The 17995-nt window shown below is 46.0% G+C and overlaps 1 protein-coding gene across 4 annotated transcripts in view; it reads right to left on the reverse strand.

Annotated features, from left to right (window-relative positions):
* Nucleotides 1-17995, reverse strand: part of ctnna2 (catenin (cadherin-associated protein), alpha 2) — a 1881920-nt gene that overhangs the window by 459297 nt on the left and 1404628 nt on the right. The gene's annotated exons all lie outside the window — the stretch shown is intronic.

Here is a 17995-nt window from a genome sequence, read left to right on the forward strand (position 1 = left end):
CATCTGCCAAATTTTTGCCCACTCACTTAGCCTGTCTATGTACTTTTGCAGATTTTTTGTGTCTTCCTCACACGTTGCTTTTCCTCCCATCTTTGTATCGTCAGCAAACTTGGCTACGTTACATTCGGTCCTTTCTTCCAAGTCGTTAACATAGATTACAAATAGTTGGGGTCCCAGCACTGATCCCTGCGGCACCCCACTAGTTACTGATTGCAACTTGAGAATGAATCATTTATCCCGACTCTCTGTTTTCTGTTACTTAGCCAATCCTCTATCCATGCTACTTTATTACCCCCAACCCCATGAACATTTATCTTGTGCAGTAACCTTTTATGTGGCACCTTGTCAAATGCCTTCTGGAAGTCCAAATGCACCACATCCACTGGTTCCCTTTTATCCACCCTGTTCGTTACATCCTCAAAGAATTCCAGCAAATTTGTCAAACATGACTTCCTCTTCATAAATCCATGCTGACTCTGCCTGACCGAATTATGCTTTTCCAAATGTCCTGCTACTGCTTCTTTAATAATGGACTCCAACATTTTCTCAACCACAGATGTTAGGCTAACTGGTCTATAGTTTCCTGCTTTTTGTCTGCCTCCTTTTTAAAATAGGGGCATTACATTGCAGTTTGCCAATCTGCTAGGACCTCCCCAGAATCCCAGGGAATTTTGATAAATTACAACCAATGCATCCACAATCCCTGCCGCTACTTCTCTTAAGACCCTAGGATGCAAGCCATCAGGTCCAGGGGAATTATCTGCCTTTAGTCCCATTATCTTACTGAGTACCACCTCCTTAGTGATTGTGATTGTGTTAAGTTCCTCCCCTCCACCCCCATAGCCCCTTGGCTATCCACTGTTGGAGTATTGTTAGTGTCCTCTACCGTAAAGACTGATTCAAAATATTTGTTAAGAATTTCTGCCATCTTCATGGTTCCCCATTAATAATTCCCCGATCTCGTCCTCTAAGGGACCAACATTTACTTTAGTCACTCCTTTATTTTTTATATACCTTTAGAAACTCTTGCTATCTGTTTTTATATTTTGTGCTAGTTTACTTTCATAGTCTATTTTCCCTTTCTTAATCATTTTTTTAGTCATTCTTTGCTGTCCAAAAACTTCCCAATCTTATGTCCTCCCACTAATTTTGTCCACTTTATATGCCCTTGTTTTTAATTGGATACAGTCCGAAAGGGTGGTAGAAGCAGCTTCAATAATAACATTCAAAATGAATTGGATAAAGACTTGGAAAGGAAAAAATTGTTGGGCAAATGGACTCCTTCTATGCTGTATGATTCGATGATTAAGACGAGGGCGTTACTGTCAGTGTCATTGTCAAGTGCTCCCAGGTAAAGTACATGGGGTAAAAAAAATCATCTGGGCCCATTTTTGGGCCCTGATGCGCTGCTGCCCCAACTGAGGGCCGAGGCCGCCCTGAAACTGTGCCTTGGGCTTCATTAACATTTTACACGTGAGCTGCCGACGCCTGTCTCGTCTCTACAGGCAGCCCGAGCATTTGAACCTGAGCCCAAATCTAAGTGGTTAGAGTGGGTTCCACGGGAAGATTTTTTAAAACTTATTTGAACACTAATCCTTTTCATTGGGGGCCGCTGCCTCGGGTGAAGTGGCAGCTGAAGAATAGCAAGTGGGGCAGGCACAATACCGGACCCGCTCTTCACTGTGCAATTTCTCTGAGGAGTCCTACAACAGGTGTTAAGGCCCTCAGTCACATGTTTAAGGGACCGAACATCTGTTTCAGACGGCTGCCGGGGACATACTGAAAAATGACCCGAGCCAATTTTGTGACAGATGTTTATCTCGCATCCATGGGCCGCACGGCATTGGTTCTGCAAATTAGGTCTTATTGTGCCCATTTTACATTCATAAAACGAATGCAACAGGGTCCAATTTATATCCCATTATTTCTGCTCTGTTCCCACGTCTTGGTCCAATCTCAGAAGACCTCTTATTGCACCTGTGTTGCATTTTCTTGCAGCTATCCTATACTCTATCTTATTGATTGCTAATTTGGCATCATGCCAAAGTGGATCAAGTGGCCAAATCTTAAAATTAATGTGACGATCAATCATAACTGCCCATAGAAATTTTTGAATAATAAAACTGCAATGCAATGCTCATGCATCTTATGGCAATGTGGATATTGTTTAAGAGCAGGCTGTTCAAAGACGATGGAGCCAAAATTGTCCCTTTCTGAATGGTCCGTTAGCACCTCCAGAAGGCGCTAACGAGGTGATAAGGACTTTTTGCCCAGGGACAGGTGGTGGAAACGACCTGCCCGTAATTGCCCCCGGGATGGTGGCAGCGAAAACGGCTTTGCACCGCGCCGCAGATTTTTGGTCCCGGGCGACGGTGCCCAAAGCAATAATGTCATCGCTGTGCGTGCCAACACTTATTGCCCCATGCCGAGCCCTTTACATCCAGTGGGGGAAATTTCCCTGTGGGACCGAGGTTAGCGCGGGGCGATGCCACCAACAGCTTCGCGAGTCGCAAAGCTGTGGGCGCTCCGTCCGCCTTTAAAGGGGAGGGCCTTGTGCCGTGGCTGCCATCTTTTTGCAGTTGGCACGACAATGGCAGCTGCTGGTTCGGCTGGGCTGCCAACAGGCAGACCAGCACCCCCTCTTGGCCACTGACCCAGCCAAAACCCACCTTGGTGGCCCACGGAAGCAGCTTCAGAATTTGCAACGGCTCTCCTCTTTAAGGGTAGGGGAGGGACCTTGTAACGCATCAGCGCGACACGGCATGTCTGCATAGTGCTGAGTGACATCGCTGCATTACCGTCCCTCTCTCGCCGCCCCCCTACCACCCCGCGGAGGCACACAGCACGTCTGAAACCCTCGGATGTTTTCTCATGCGCCAAGACCCCAATCCCAGGTCATTTAGGTTCTGCTTTCACCGGGCGATAAATGTTTATTTCATTTGAATTGTGCGCCCCAAACTGAGCGTGGGGCAATTTCACCCCTTTTTGTCTGCCCAGAAAAATCCTTGATATGATATCAGTGATCCTTTAATTTTTATAATAAAATTGATTGAAAACCATCAGCACCATTGAGTTGCATGAATTAAATTATTTGGTGGTGATTTTCATCTGCCTGCCACCCTGCGCATGCTGAAAAACGGGGCAGCCATTAAAAAGTTATGAAGCTCCAACTGGCCGCCTGACTCGATATTCAAGTGGGCCTCAATCGGAGGGCCCAGTGCACTCATCCAAAACAGGCACTGATTATTTTGAGGTCACGAGGATCATGCTTTCTATTGGCTCAGCTCCAGAGACACTGCCAGATTCCGCACCCCCACCACCCCCGCCCCGCCACCCGCCCCAATTGAAAAAGGTTCAAGCCTCCCATTGGTGTGATTAGATAAAGGTAGCGGACACCCTGCCCAATTTGCACCATAATCAAAATCACCTCCATTATGTTCTTTTCTCCTGGATTGCAAAAGACCTGAATGATGGATCTTGTATCATAAAGCACCCGCAAACTAGGGCACCGTTAGAGTGGCAGAAACATTAAGGAAGTGTTATCATAATCATCATCGTAGGTAGTCCCTCGGAATTGAGGAAGACTTGCTTCCACTCTTAACATAATAGACAAATGAAAGCAATGCTTGGTCTGACGGTAAATTGTAAAGCTCCACAAAGATCTTAAAACAACTAATAAGCACCAGCTCTGTCTCTACCTTTAAGCACCGCTGTTCCGACCCAGGATTCTAATGACCAAAAGGCATTGACTGACATCCGCCTCCATTTCTGCCTCCAAATAAAAAGTTTAACAAGGGACCTGCTTGTATAAGATTACAAACTGCCATGCCATCTAAAAACCTCACAACCATTACTCTTCCTTTTAGAGTCGAGGTGTTCATTTGATAAACAGAAGGGTAGCCTTGCCAGATAACCTGGTATATCAACAGGTTGACATTGTGATTAGCAAAGTCAGCATTACAATATTTCCAGCTCTTGCCATCACCAAACAGTTTCAATGATCTATGTTAAGATAGACAAGAGATAGGAAAGTTCCCAATGATGCAAGGAGTTGCTGGCGATGCAGCATCTGCCTCAACTGAAAGACTCACAATGCACCAGCTCAAACAGGAATATGGGCAGACCTCACGGTTTAGAGTGTCAGCTGTGGCTCAGCAGGTAGCACGCTCACCTCAGAGAAGATTGTGGGTTCAAATCTCATTCCAGGGACTTAAGCACATAAATCTAAGCTGACACTCCAGTGCAGTGCTGAGAGTGCTCGGATGAGACGCTAAACCGAGGCCCCATCTGCTCTCTCAGGTAGATGTAAAAGATCCCATAGCACTATTTCGAAGAAGAGCAGGGGAGTTATAAGAACATAAGAAATAGAAGCAGGAGTAGGCCATTTGGCCCTTCGAGCCTGGGCTCAGCTTCACTTCCCTGCCCGCTCCCCATAACCCTTTATTCCCTTATAGCTCAAAAATCTATCTCTGCCTTAAATATATTCAATAACCCAGCCTACACAGCTCTCTGGGGCAGAGAATTCCATAGATTTACAACCCTCTGAGAGAAGAAATTCCTTCTCACCTCAGTTTTAAAAGGGTGACTCCTTATTCTGAAGCCATGCCCCCTAGCTCTATTTCCCTATGAGTGGAAACATCCTCTCTGCATCCACCTTGTCGAGCCCCCTCATTATCTTATATGTTTCAATAAGATCACCTCTCATTCTTCTAAACTTCAATGAGCACAGGCCCAACCTGCTCAACCTTTCTTCATCAGTCAATCCCTTCATCTCAGGAAAAGACCGAGTGAACCTTCTCTGAACTGCCTCCAATGTAAGTATATCCCTCCTTAAATAAGGAGACCAAAACTGTCCGCAGTACTCTTAAGTGTAGCCTCACCAATACCCTGTACAATTGTAGCAGGACTTCTCTGCTTTTATATTCCATCCTTCTTGCAATAAAGGCTAACATTCCATTTGCCTTCCTGATTATTTGCTGTACCTGCATACTGACTTTTTGTGTTTCATGCACAAGGACCCCCAAGTCCTTCTATACTGAAGCATTTTGTAATTTTTCTCCATTTAAATAATAATTTGCTTTTTTATTTTTATTTTTTCTGCCAAAGTGGACAACCTCATACTTTCCCACATTATACTACATCTCCCTGGTTTCCTGGCCAATATTTATCCCTCAATCAACATAACAAAAACAGATTACCTGGTCATTATCACATTGCTGTTTGTGGGAGCTTGCTGTGCGCAAATGGCTGCCGCATTTCCGCATTACAATAGTGACTACACTTCAAAAGTAGTTCATTGACTGTAAAGTGCTTTTAGACGTCCAGTGATTGTGAAAGGCGCGATATAGATGTAAGTCTTTCTTTAACTCAGTGAAAAGTAGTGAGTTCAAGATACTCTAGTTGAGGTGATGTCTATAAATGGACTTATTTGGTCTAGGAAGGCATGCTTGTCCAACATCTCTTTTATGTCTGAGCCAAAAATCTAGGGCTCCAGTATTGGATGGCCAAGAAATATTGTTCCATTCTCTCTGATCTTCCAGAGTAGGACTCTTGGAGAGACAGGACAAATGTGATCCTGATAGCATCAAGGGAGCTGTGGAAATCTTTGAACTCTTACCTCTCAGTCCTCATGCCTGCATGCTGGCGATTTCCTGGATAACTGGATGATGGCAATGATGAATCAGTTTCTATTATCAAGTTTTGGATTTATTATCCTGAAGTGACGAGCTCTCCAAGAAAGCCTAGATATATAGAGCCTTTTACCAATTGGTGGACATCATCAAGGTTTTAGGATACAAATTGTGAGGCTCTGCCACTGGCATGGAAGCTGCTATGCTGTGCCCCCACTGTTTCTTTTTATAATTTGTGTCCTTATGTTCCTTCATTTCCTGATTGATGAAAAAGACATCTAACGCTTAACTTGTGCATGAAACACAAAAGGATAGTATGCAGGTACAGCAAGTGATCAGGAAGGCCAATGGTATCTTGGCTTTTATTGCAAAGGGGATGGAGTATAAAAGCAGGAAAGTCTTGCCACAGCTATATAAGGTATTGGTGAGGCCACACCTGGAATACTGTGTGCAGTTTTGATTTCCATATTTACGAAAGGATATACTTGCTTTGGAGGCAGTTCAGAGAAGGTTCACTAGGTTGATTCCGGGGATGAGGAGGTTGACTTATGAGGAAAGGTTGAGTAGGTTGGGCCTCTCCTCATTGGAATTCAGAAGAATGAGAGGTGATCTTATCGAAACGTACAAGATTATGAGGGGGCTTGACAAGGTGGATGCAGAGAGGATGTTTCCACTGATGGGGGAGACTAGAACTAAGGGGCATAATTTTAGAATAAGGTGCCACCCATTTAACACAGAGATGAGGAGAAATTTCTTCTCTCCGAGGGTTGTAAATCTGTGGAATTTGCTGCCTCAGAGAGCTGTGGAAGCTGGGACATTGAATACATTTAAGACAGTTTCTTAAACGATAAGGGGATAAGGGGTTATGGGGAGCAGGCGGGGCAGTGGAGCTGAGTCCATGATCAGATTAGCCGTGATCTTATTGAATGGCGGAGCAGGCTCGAGGGATCGTATGGCATACTCCTGTTCCTATTTCTTATGTTCTTATGTAAACTTCTGAATCTAGCCCAGGTTATCAATCTGGTAGATATGGATGACAAAAATAACTTCTTCCATCCCAGCTACATCCATGCAGAAAGAAACAGTTCTCTCCATAGAGCCCCGCACATAGCATCCAATTATTTCCGAAATGATCCAGGGTGTTTGCGCACACTACCCTGTCCAAAATCCATTCCGCACATATCATGTGAAAAGAGCTTCCTGACATCTGTCAATCATTGAACTTTTCTTCAAATGCAGTCAAATGCTCAGCATTATTCTAATTATAGCCAGCATGGTTTTATGAAATGGAAATCATATTTGACAAATTTGCCGGAGTTGTTTGAGGATGTAACGAGCAGAGTGGATCAGTGGATGTGGTGCATTTGGATTTCCAGAAGGCATTCGATAAGGTGCCACATAAAAGGTTACTGTGCAAGATAAAAGCTCACGGGGTTGGGAATAATATATTAGCATGGACAGAGGATTGGCTAACTAACAGAAAACAGAGAGTTGGGATAAATGGGTCATTTTCCAGTTGGCAATCAGTGACTAGTGGGATGCCGCAGGGATCGGTGCTGGGACCCCAACTATTTACAATCTATATTAATGACTTGGATGAAGAGACCAAGAGTAATGTAGCCAATTTTGCTGATGATACAAAGATGGATGGGAAAGCAAATTGTGAGGAGGACACAAAAAAATCTGCAAAGGGATATAGATAGGCAAAAATTTGACAGATGGAGTATAATGTGGGAAAATGTGAGGTTATCCATTTTGGCAGAAATAATAGAAAAGTAAATTATAATTTTTAAATTGAGAAAAATTTCAAAGTACTGCAGTACAGAGAGACCAGGGGATCCTTGTGCATGAAACACAAAAAGTTAGTATGCAGGTACAGCAAGTAATCAGGAAGGCAAATGGAATGTTGGCCTTTATTGCAAGGGGGATAGAGTATAAAAGCAGAAAAGTCCTGCTACAATTGTACAGAGTATTGGTGAGGCCACACCTGGAGTACTGCGTGCAGTTTTGGTCTCCGTATTTAAGGAAGGATATACTTGCATTGGAGGTTATTCAGAGAAGGTACACTAGGTTGATTTCGGAGATGAGGGGGTTGACTTATGAAGATAGGTTGAGTAGGTTGGGCCTATACACATTGGAGTTCAAAAGAATGAGAGATGATCTTATTGAAACTTATAAGATTATGGGCCCAAGTTTCCACAAGAAAATAAATGGGCGCCCCTCCGAGCTGGGCGCCCGTTTTTCACGCCTAAAACGGCGCCTAAAAAAATCCTCGGTATTCTCCACCGACTTACAGGTCCTGTGGCACTCGGCGCAGCCGGCATGAGCTGTGGGGGGGGCGGAGCCAGGTCCCTGCGCTGAAAACAGTGCCGGGACCTCTGCACATGCGCGCTACAGTCGGCACGCAAGTGCAGTAGCTCCAGGCGCCGAATGTGTGGGAGGGGCCCGAAGCACGCAGCCCCTAGCCCTGGCCCAATGGCCTCACTGGGGCTACGTGAATGAGGCTCCTCCCATGGCCAGCTCCTGCTCCCCGCCCGACCAGCCCCGACACTCACTCCCCCCCCACCCGCCGACCAGACCCGACTTGACACCCGCTCCCCCGCCCCCCCGACACCCGAGACCCGCTCCCCCCCGCCCCGACCGAGACCTGAGACCCGCTCTCCCCCCCCCACCCCCGCCCCGAGACCCGCTCCCCGCCCCGACCCGAGGCCCGCTCCCCCCCCGACCCGCTCCCCGCCCCGACCCGAGGCCCGCTCCCCCCCCCCACGACCCGACACCAGCTCCCCCCCCACGCCCCGACCCGAGACCCGCTCCCCCCCGCCCCGACCGAGACCTGAGACCCGCTCTCCCCCCCCCACCCCCCCCTCTCTTCCCTCCCTCTCCCTCCCTCTCTCCCTCTCCCTCCCCTCTCTCCCTCCCTCTCTTGCTCAGCGGCACGAATAGCTGCAGAATTCTCCCTGCCTGAAGCACTTTCACACAGGTAGTAAGATGGTTTATTTAATCTTTTCTTGGCTTATAAATGTTTATTCAGGTTGGATTTATTTGTATAATATTTGTAGAAGTATAAATAAGGAATTATTGTCGAATTTAATGAGTTCCCTTCCCCCCCCCACCTCGTTCTGGACGCCTAATTTGTAACCTGCACCTGATTTTTTAATGTGTAGAACAGGTTTTTTCAGTTCTACAAAAATCTTCACTGGCTCCATTCTACTTTCGTTTGGAGCACGTTTTCACTGTGGAAACTTTCAAATCAGGCGTCAGTGGCCGGACACGCCCCCTTTTGAAGAAAAAATTCTGTTCTAAACTAGAACTGTTCTACCTAACTAGAACTGCAGAAAAAAAAATGTGGAGAATTGCGATTTCTAAAATAGTCCGTTCTCCACCAGTTGCTCCTAAAAATCAGGCGCGAATCATGTGGAAACTTGGGCCCAATGAGGGGGCTCGACAAGGTGGATATTTCCATTCATAGGGGAAACTAAAACTAGGGGACATAGTCTTAGAATAAGGCACCGCCCATTTAAAACTGAGATGAGGAGAAATTTCTTCTCTCAGAGGGTTGTAAATCTATGGAATTCTCTGCCCAGAGAGCTGTGGAGGCTGAGTCACTGAATATATTTAAGGCAGAGATAGACAGATTTTTAGGCGATAAGGGAGTAAAGGGTTATGGGGAGCGGGCAGGGAAGTGGAGCTGAGTCCATGATCAGAGAAGCCATGATCTTATTGAATGCTGGAGCAGGCTCGAGGGGCCAAATGGCCTACTCCTGCTCCTATTTCTTATGTTCTTATCTTCAAACCACTCTCCCTGTCAGCATGGGGCCTTGTTGGGAGCATGGGATCACCCCTCTTACTTTTTTGCTTGAATTTTTTTTTACATAAATGTCCAGAACTGTAGGAAGTTTTGTGCTCTCTTCAAACTTACTAGTGTTATTGACAATGATCCCTGGCCCCTTTCCTGGGTTTCTCAGTAAACAGGTCCATTTTCTAAGCATAGGGAAAGTACTTCTTACACTTATTGCACAAATATTTAATTTAATATTTGTTTGCATGGTTGCAATTCTGCGAGAAAAATAATGTGCCCGTTGAACAATCCTTGTGTACACTTGGCAGCATCTGTTCAGCTAACTGGGAGACCAGACTTTGGCTGGTGGATGAGTCATATTCTTGGCCTACTGATCTCTAACCACTACACAGGAAAAACAAAATTGACACACAAAGAAACCATGCATTACCATAATCAGACAGAAATATGAATAATACCTGCTGAAAATACAACAAAGATTCGCAGGGCACTTGACTAATAATGTCTCAAGAGTTCCTATTTTATCACATATTTTTAGGCATACAAATACAGTTATTCCTCACGGAGAGTGCAGTTTTGTTATGCAAAATAAAACTAAACACTGTTGTTGATGAAGTGAAATTAGTATATAAGATAAGAAATAGGAACAGGAGTAGGCCCCTCGAGCCTGTTCCGCCATTCAATAAGATCATGGCCCATCTGATCATGGACTCAGCTCCACTTCCCCGCCCGCTTTCCATAACCCCCTATTCCCTTATCGTTTAAGAAACTGTCTATTTCAGTCTTTAATTTATTCAATGTCCCTGCTTCCACATCTCTCTGAGGCAGCAAATTCCACAGATTACAACCTTCTGAGAGAAGAAATTTTTCCTCATCTCTGTTTTAAATGGGTGGCCCATTATTCTAAGATCATGCCTCTAGTTCTAGTCTCCCCCATCAGTGGAAACATCCTCTCTGCATCCACCTTGTCAAGCCCCCTCATAATCTTATACGTTTCGATAAGATCACCTCTCATTCTTCTGAATTCCAATGAGTAGAGTACCAATGTACTCAACCTTTACTCATAAGTCAACCCCCTCATCTCCAGAATTAACCGAGTGAACCTTCTCTGAACTGCTTCCAAAACAAGTATATCCTTTCGTAAAAATGGAAACCAAAACTGCACACAGTATTCCAGGTATGGCCTCACCAATACCTTGTCTAGCTGTAGCAAGACTTCCCTGCTTTTATACTCCATCCCCTTTGCAATAAAGGCCAAGATTTCATTGGCCTTCCTGATCACTTGCTGTACCTGCATACTATCCTTTTGTGTTTCATGCACAAGTACCCCCAGATCCCGCTGTACTGCAGCACTTTGCAATCTTTCTCCATTTAAATAATTTGCTCTTTGATTTTTTTCTGCCGAAGTGCATGACCTCACACTTTCCAACATTATACTCCATCTGCCAAATTTTTGCCCACTCACTTAGCCTGTCTATGTCCTTTTGCAGATTTTTTGTGTCCTCCTCATATATTGCTTTTCCTCCCTTCTTTGTATTGTCAGCAAACTTGGCTACGTTACACTCAGTCCCTTCTTCCAAGTCGTTAATATAGATTGTAAATAGTTGAGGTCCCAGCACTGATGTGGTTGATGTGGTGTATTTGGACTTTCAGAAGGCTTTCGACAAGGTCCCACACAAGAGATTAATGTGCAAAGTTAAAGCACATGCGATTGGGGGTAGTGTGCTGACGTGGATTGAGAACTAGTTGGCAGACAGGAAGCAAAGAGTAGGAGTAAATGGGTACTTTTCAGAATGGCAGGCAGTGACTAGTGGGGTACCACAAGGTTCTGTACTGGGGCCCCAGCTGTTTACATTGTACATTAATGATTTAGACGAAGGGATTAAATGTAGTATCTCCAAATTTGCGGATGACACTAAGTTGGGTGGCAGTGTGAGCTGTGAGGAGGATGCTATGAGGCTGCAGAGTGACTTGGATAGGTTAGGTGAGTGGGCAAATGCATGACAGATGAAGTATAGGGCCCAAGTTTCCACATGATTTGCGCCTGATTTTTAGGAGCAACTGGTGGAGAACGGACTATCTTAGAAATCGCAATTCTCCACATTTTTTTTTCTGCAGTTCTAGTCAGGTAGAACAGTTCTACTTTGGAACAAAATTTTTTCTTCAAAAGGGGGCGTGTCCGGCCACTGACGCCTGATTTCAAAGTTTCCACAGTGAAAACGTACTCCAAACTAAAGTAGAATGGAGCAAGTGAAGATTTTTGTAGAACTGAAAAAACCTGTTCTACACATTAAAAAATCAGGCGCAGGTTACAAATTAGGCGTCCAGAACGAGGTGGGGGGTGGGGGGGGGGAAGTGAAGTCATTAAATTCTATAATAAATCCTTATTTATACTTATACAAATAAATCCAACCTGAATAAACATTTATAAGCAAAGAAAAGATTAAATAAACCATCTTCCTACCTGTGTGAAAGTGCTTCAGGAAGGCCTTTCGGGACCGAAGGCTGAACGGGCCGGCCCCAGACTTCGGGCAAGACCCGTCCCCAGCACCAGATTTACAGGTAGGTGGCGTTGTGTCTGGTCGGGTCGGTACGGTTCGGGTCGGGGTGGGGGAGGGAGAGAGAGGGGGGAAGGAGGGAGAGGGAGGGGGAGGGAGAGAGCGGGGGGGAGGGAGGGGGAGGTCAGGTCGGATCCAGTCCGGGGGCGGGGGCGGGAGTCGGGTCGGGTCGGGTCCAGTCGGGGGAGGGGGCGGGGGAGCAGGAGCGCGGGTTGGGTCGGGTCCAGTTGGGGGGGGGTGGCGGAGCGGGAGCGGGAGCGGGAGCGCGGGTCGGGTCGGGTCCAGTCGGGGGGGGGGGGGCCGAGCGGGAGCGGGAGCGCGGGTCGGGTCGGGTCCAGTCGAGGGGGGGGGGGGCAGAACGGGAGCGGAAGCGCGGGTCGGGTCGGGTCTAGTCCGGGGGGGGGGGCGGAGCGGGAGCGGGAGCGCGGGTCGGGTCGAGACCAGTCCGGGGGGGGGGGGGCGGAGCGGGAGCGGGAGTCGGGTCGGGTCGGGTCCGGTGGGGTGGGGGGGGGGGAGCGGAAGCGGGAGCGGGAATCGGGTCGGGTCCAGTCCGGCGGGGGGGGGGGGGGCGGGGGGGGAGCGGGTGTCGGGTCTGGTCGGGGGGGGTGGGATGGGAGCAGGAGCTGGCCGTGGGAAGAGCCTCATTCACACAGCCCCAGTGAGGCTATTCGGCCAGGGCTAGGGGCTGCGTGCTTCGGGCCCCTCCCACACAGTTTCGGGCGCCTGGAGCTACTGCACTTGCGTGCCCACTGTAGCGCGCATGTGCAGAGGTCCCGGCACTGTTTTCAGCGCAGGGACCTGGCTCCGCCCCCCACAGTTCGTGCTGCGCCGCACCGAGGGCCAGAGGACCTGCAGGGAGGTGGAGAATACGGAGGATTTTTTTAGGCGCACTTTGTGCTGCGAAAAACGGGCGTCCAGGTCGGGACTGCGCCGTTCTAGTCGCGTGTGGAAACTTGGGCCCATAATGTAGATAAATGTGAGGTTATCCACTTTGGTGGTAAAAACAGAGAGACAGACTATTATCTGAATGGTGACAGATTAGGAAAAGTGGAGGTGCAACGAGACCTGGGTGTCATGGTACATCAGTCATTGAAGGTTGGCATGCAGGTACAGCAGGCGGTTAAGAAAGCAAATGGCATGTTGGCCTTCATAGCAAGGGGATTTGAGTATGGGGCAGGGAGGTGTTACTACAGTTGTACAGGGCCTTGGTGAGGCCACACCTGCAGTATTGTGTACAGTTTTGGTCTCCTAACTTGAGGAAGGACATTCTTGCTATTGAGGGAGTGCAGCAAAGGTTCACCAGACTGATTCCCAGGATGGCGGGACTGACATATCAAGAAAGACTGGATCAACTGGGCTTGTATTCACTGGAGTTCAGAAGAATGAGAGGGGATCTCATAGAAACGTTTAAAATTCTGATGGGTTTAGACAGGTTAGATGCAGGAAGAATGTTCCCAATGTTGTGGAAGTCCAGAACCAGGGGGGTCACAGTCTAAGGTAAGGGGTAAGCCATTTAGGACCGAGATGAGGAGAAACTTCTTCACCCAGAGAGTGGTGAACCTGTGGAATTCTCTACCACAGAAAGTTGTTGAGGCCAATGCACTAAATATATTCAAAAAGGAGTTAGATGTAGTCCTTACTACTAGGGGGATCAAGGATAATGGCGAGAAAGCAGGAATGGATACTGAAGTTGCATGTTCAGCCATGAACTCATTGAATGGCGGTGCAGGCTCGAAGAGCCGAATGGCCTACCCCTGCACCTATTTTTTTTTTCTATGTTTCTATGTTTCTCTGATCCCTGCGGCACCCCACTCGTTACTGATTGCCAACCAGCGAATGAACCATTTTTCCCGACTCTGTGTTTTCTTTAGTTAGCCAATCCTCTATCCATGCTAATATATTACCCCCAACCCCATGAACTTTTATCTTGTGCAGTAACCTTTTATGTGGCACTTTGTCAAATGCCTTCTGGAAGTTCAAATATACCACATCTACTGGTTCCCCTTTATCCACCTTGTTTGTTACATCCTCAAAGAATTTCAGCAAATTTGTCAAACATGACTTCCCCTTCATGAATCAATGCTGACTCTGCCTGACCGAAATTTGCTTTTCCAAATGTCCTGCTACTGCTTCTTTAATAATGGACTCCAACATTTTCCCAACCACAGATGCTAACTGGTCTATAGTTTCCTGCTTTTTGTCTGCCTCCTTTTTTAAATAGGGGCGTTATATTTGCAGTTTTCCAATCTGCTGGGACCTCCCCAGAATCCAGGGAATTTTGGTAAATTACAACCAATGCATACACTATCCCTGCCGCTACTTTGCTTAAGACCCTAGGATGCAAGCCATCAGGTCCAAGGGATTTATTTATATGCATTGCATTTGTGGCTGAAAAAATCCAAATGGACAACTACAGAATGCACTCCTGTCAAGTATATAGGTTTTGCATAAACAGTGCACATACTTAGGATGAATAAACTATGATGTACAATTAGTTTCTTTTGGAAAATGCTGGTTTATCCTTTTCATTCAACATCTTAAAGTGCTCAGAATATAATCCTAGTATGACCCAGAGAGTTAAAAGGCCAGCATTTGTAATGCTACGAATAAGGTTATGTACTGTATACTGTTGTACCTTCAACAAAATGTCCTCATTGTTGTACCACTAAAGGAAAAGGCATTCTCTCGGATTATCATAGAGTCCTGAATGTTGCAAAGGGATTCTTCAATATCATTTAGCCAATTTTATGCTACGATATTTTATGCTTTCAAACTAATAGCTTGAAGCTGCTCAGGGACAGCCATGTTGCCCGTGACATTGAAAAGAATAAAAGAATCCATGAATCGGGATGATGGGCCGTGGGTCTCTGTATTAATGCCACGAGCACAAGAACTGCTGCAGCTGCAACTCAACATTCTTCTCACATTACTTCCCCCTGCCTGTGGAACTCTCTTACAGATGCTGCTGCTGTCCAGAGGTTTGTGTGTAGACATTCAGAAAATGGTTATTAGTTGCTGGACCAGGATTGATGGAGAAACAAGTAGGCTATGGTAAATCTGTCATTTGTTCATTGCCACCCCGCGTGCCCTCCAAACATTTTGGCACGCTCCCCAAATTATCTTCAGTTCTCCCACCTCCCAGTCACGTTCTCCAGTTTGGTTGATATGTAGTCGCTTTTTTTTTCATCCAAATTCTTCCTTCTGATGCCTTAGTAAAATTTTGTTTCAACTTTCACCCATGGCGAGCCAAGGTTAGTCAGTTTTCATCAAAATGCAGTAAGATGTTAACCCTTCTGATTCAGAAGCGAAAATAATAAATGAAGCATTTGTAGTCGGCAGGATGCTTTGTCTGTTCTCCCCGCCCTCCCTCGCACTGCTTGTGACAGAGACGGATGATTTGTTTCCTTGTCGTTAATGTTTTTTTTGATCTTGGGTCAATTGATTTGTTGTTTAAATTGGCAATGAAAAGATTTTCATTTATACAGCACCTTCCCAAAATGTCTCACAAAATTGCTTCTTTTGACGCTGCAGTCACTGTTACTTTAGGAGGAGAACAGAATAGAAAGGAGAACAGAGGGAGATATCAATGTAGGAAAGAATGGTGGGAATATGGGCAAAAAAGAGTTTGTTCTTAAGTATAAAGCTATACAATATGAATATAAAATAAAAATCTAAAATGTTAAGAAGATGAAGATGTAAAATAAAAACTGTGATTAGGATAGCAAGGAATATTTTTAAAAAATCAAAGCTTTCTATAACTATATTTGCAGCAAACAAATTAAAAAGTTAACAATGGGGCCACTGATCTAGCCCAATAGTTACATATTACCAAGCGATCAGGAAAGAGCAAATATACTGAATGAATTGGGGTTTTTTTTGTGTTCTCGGAGGAGACTATTTTCAGTTTAGGAGATGGATAAAAGTCAGACTGGCTTCAGTGTTGCCACACAGTAATGTTAAGGAATTAATATTGGATACTAAAAGTATGATTTATAACTGCTGTATTACAAAGACTGTGCACGTGCCTGAGTAGACCTGTTGCATGTTCACACATGTTCATGCGGACCTGTTTCACACAGGCCGACAGCCCTTTTAAAAAATGAAAATGACTTGCGTCTGGTAGTATGGGATTGAGCAAAAAGTGGCAGCCTTAATACAGTGTACCATAAAGGACAAAACTATTTCACTAAGCTTTTTGCTTGCTTCAGGCACCAGGGCTAGCTTGAGACTCACTTGTACTTCTTTCTGCTGCACTCAGCTGTTATACACTGTCAATACTGCTCAGTGAATAAATCCCATTGGATTGGTAAGGCTTGTAAAATGGAGGTATCCAGTAAATAGTCTTCAAAATCATTTAAGCAACACCAGGACAAAAACAAAATAATGTCCTCTGAGTTGCGCATATGAATTCCTCTCCTGTGTTTAGCCACTGAATTCCCTAGCTGTTTCTATTCCTCGTATGTTCTGGGAAGAAGAATTCATAAGCTCTTCTTAGTGCATAGGCTATCATCCATCATCACAGGCAGTCCCTTGAAATCGAGGATGACTTGCTTCCACTCTAAAAGTGAGTTCTCAGGTGACTGAACAGTCCAATATGAGAATTACAGTTTCTGTCACAGGTGGGACAGACAGTGGTTGGAGAAAAGGGTGGGTGGGGAGTCTGGTTTGCTGCACGCTCCTTCCGTTGCCTGTGCTTGGTTGCTGCATGCTCTCGGCGACATGACTCAAGGTGCTCAGCGCTGTCCCGGATGCTCTTCTTCCACTTAGGGCGGTCTTTGGCCAGGGATTCCCAGCTGCCGGTGGAGATATTGCACTTCATCAAGGAGGCTTTGAGGGTGTCCTTGAAACCTTTCCTCTGCCCACCTGGGGCTCGCTTGCCGTGTAGGAGTTCCAAATAGAGCGCTTGCTTTGGGAGTCTCGTGTCGGGCATGCAGACGATGTGACCCGCCCAATGGAGCTGGTCAAGTGTGGTCAGTGCTTCGATGCTGGGGATGTTGGCCTGATCGAGAACACTGACGTTGGTGCGTCTATCCTCCCAGTGGATTTGCAGGATCTTGCGGAGGCAGCATTGGTGGTATTTCTCCAGCGCTTTGAGGTGTCTACTGTATATGGTCCACTTCTCTGAGCCATATAGGAGGGCAGGTATCACTACTGCCGTGTAGACCATAAGCTTGGTGCCAGATTTGAGGTCCTGGGCTTTAAACACTCTCTTCCTCAGGTGACCGAAGGCTGTGCTGGCACACTGGAGGCAGTGTTGGACCTCGTCGTCGATGTCTACCCTTGCTGATAGTAGGCTCCCGAGATATGGAAAATGGTCCATGTTGTCCAAGGCCGCGCCGTGGATTTTAATGACAGGAGGGCAGTGCTGTGTGGCGGGGTCATGTTGGTGGAGGACCTTTGTCTTATGGATGCTTGGCACAAATGCTTGTCACGAATGCATGACCTCATCTCTCTTACCTTGAAGGAGGAAAGTATACCGGGAGATCTCAGAGTTGCCGTAACCGTGCCAGTACACAGGTTTATGCTACATGGTACTCTGATTGTAAAATCGATGATTTTAGGAACATCCTGTTTCATTGTTACAATAGGTAAAAAAAATCTTTGAACTGGACTCAACCCCTCAGAGGTAATGGGCTGTACCTCACCGCAGCAGTCAATCCCAAGCATGCTCACTGGACCCAATTTGAAATTGTGGGCTATACTGTTTGCAACTAGGCCTTCTTTTGGTGCTCAAAGGTATTTAACAGGTGGTTAAAATGGGGCATGTGGACAGTAAGTGTACCTGTTCGCAAAAAGATTAAAGTGTCTAATGAATAGAGTTCTAGTCAAGTATTTTAACTGTGGCTGTATGTGTAAAGTGTAGGATACTGGTATTGAGAGCAATGTTAACTTTTCCATATTCTCATTGATTACTTGAAGAACAGTTTTTTTTCAATTATACTAAAAGGGATAGGGCTAAAAATGGAATAGATTAGCTCCATTTGTTTGCGCCCGTGAGGGGCACTACC

This window comes from Pristiophorus japonicus, chromosome 2, assembly GCF_044704955.1.
Source record: "Pristiophorus japonicus isolate sPriJap1 chromosome 2, sPriJap1.hap1, whole genome shotgun sequence".
NCBI lineage: Eukaryota > Metazoa > Chordata > Chondrichthyes > Pristiophoridae > Pristiophorus > Pristiophorus japonicus.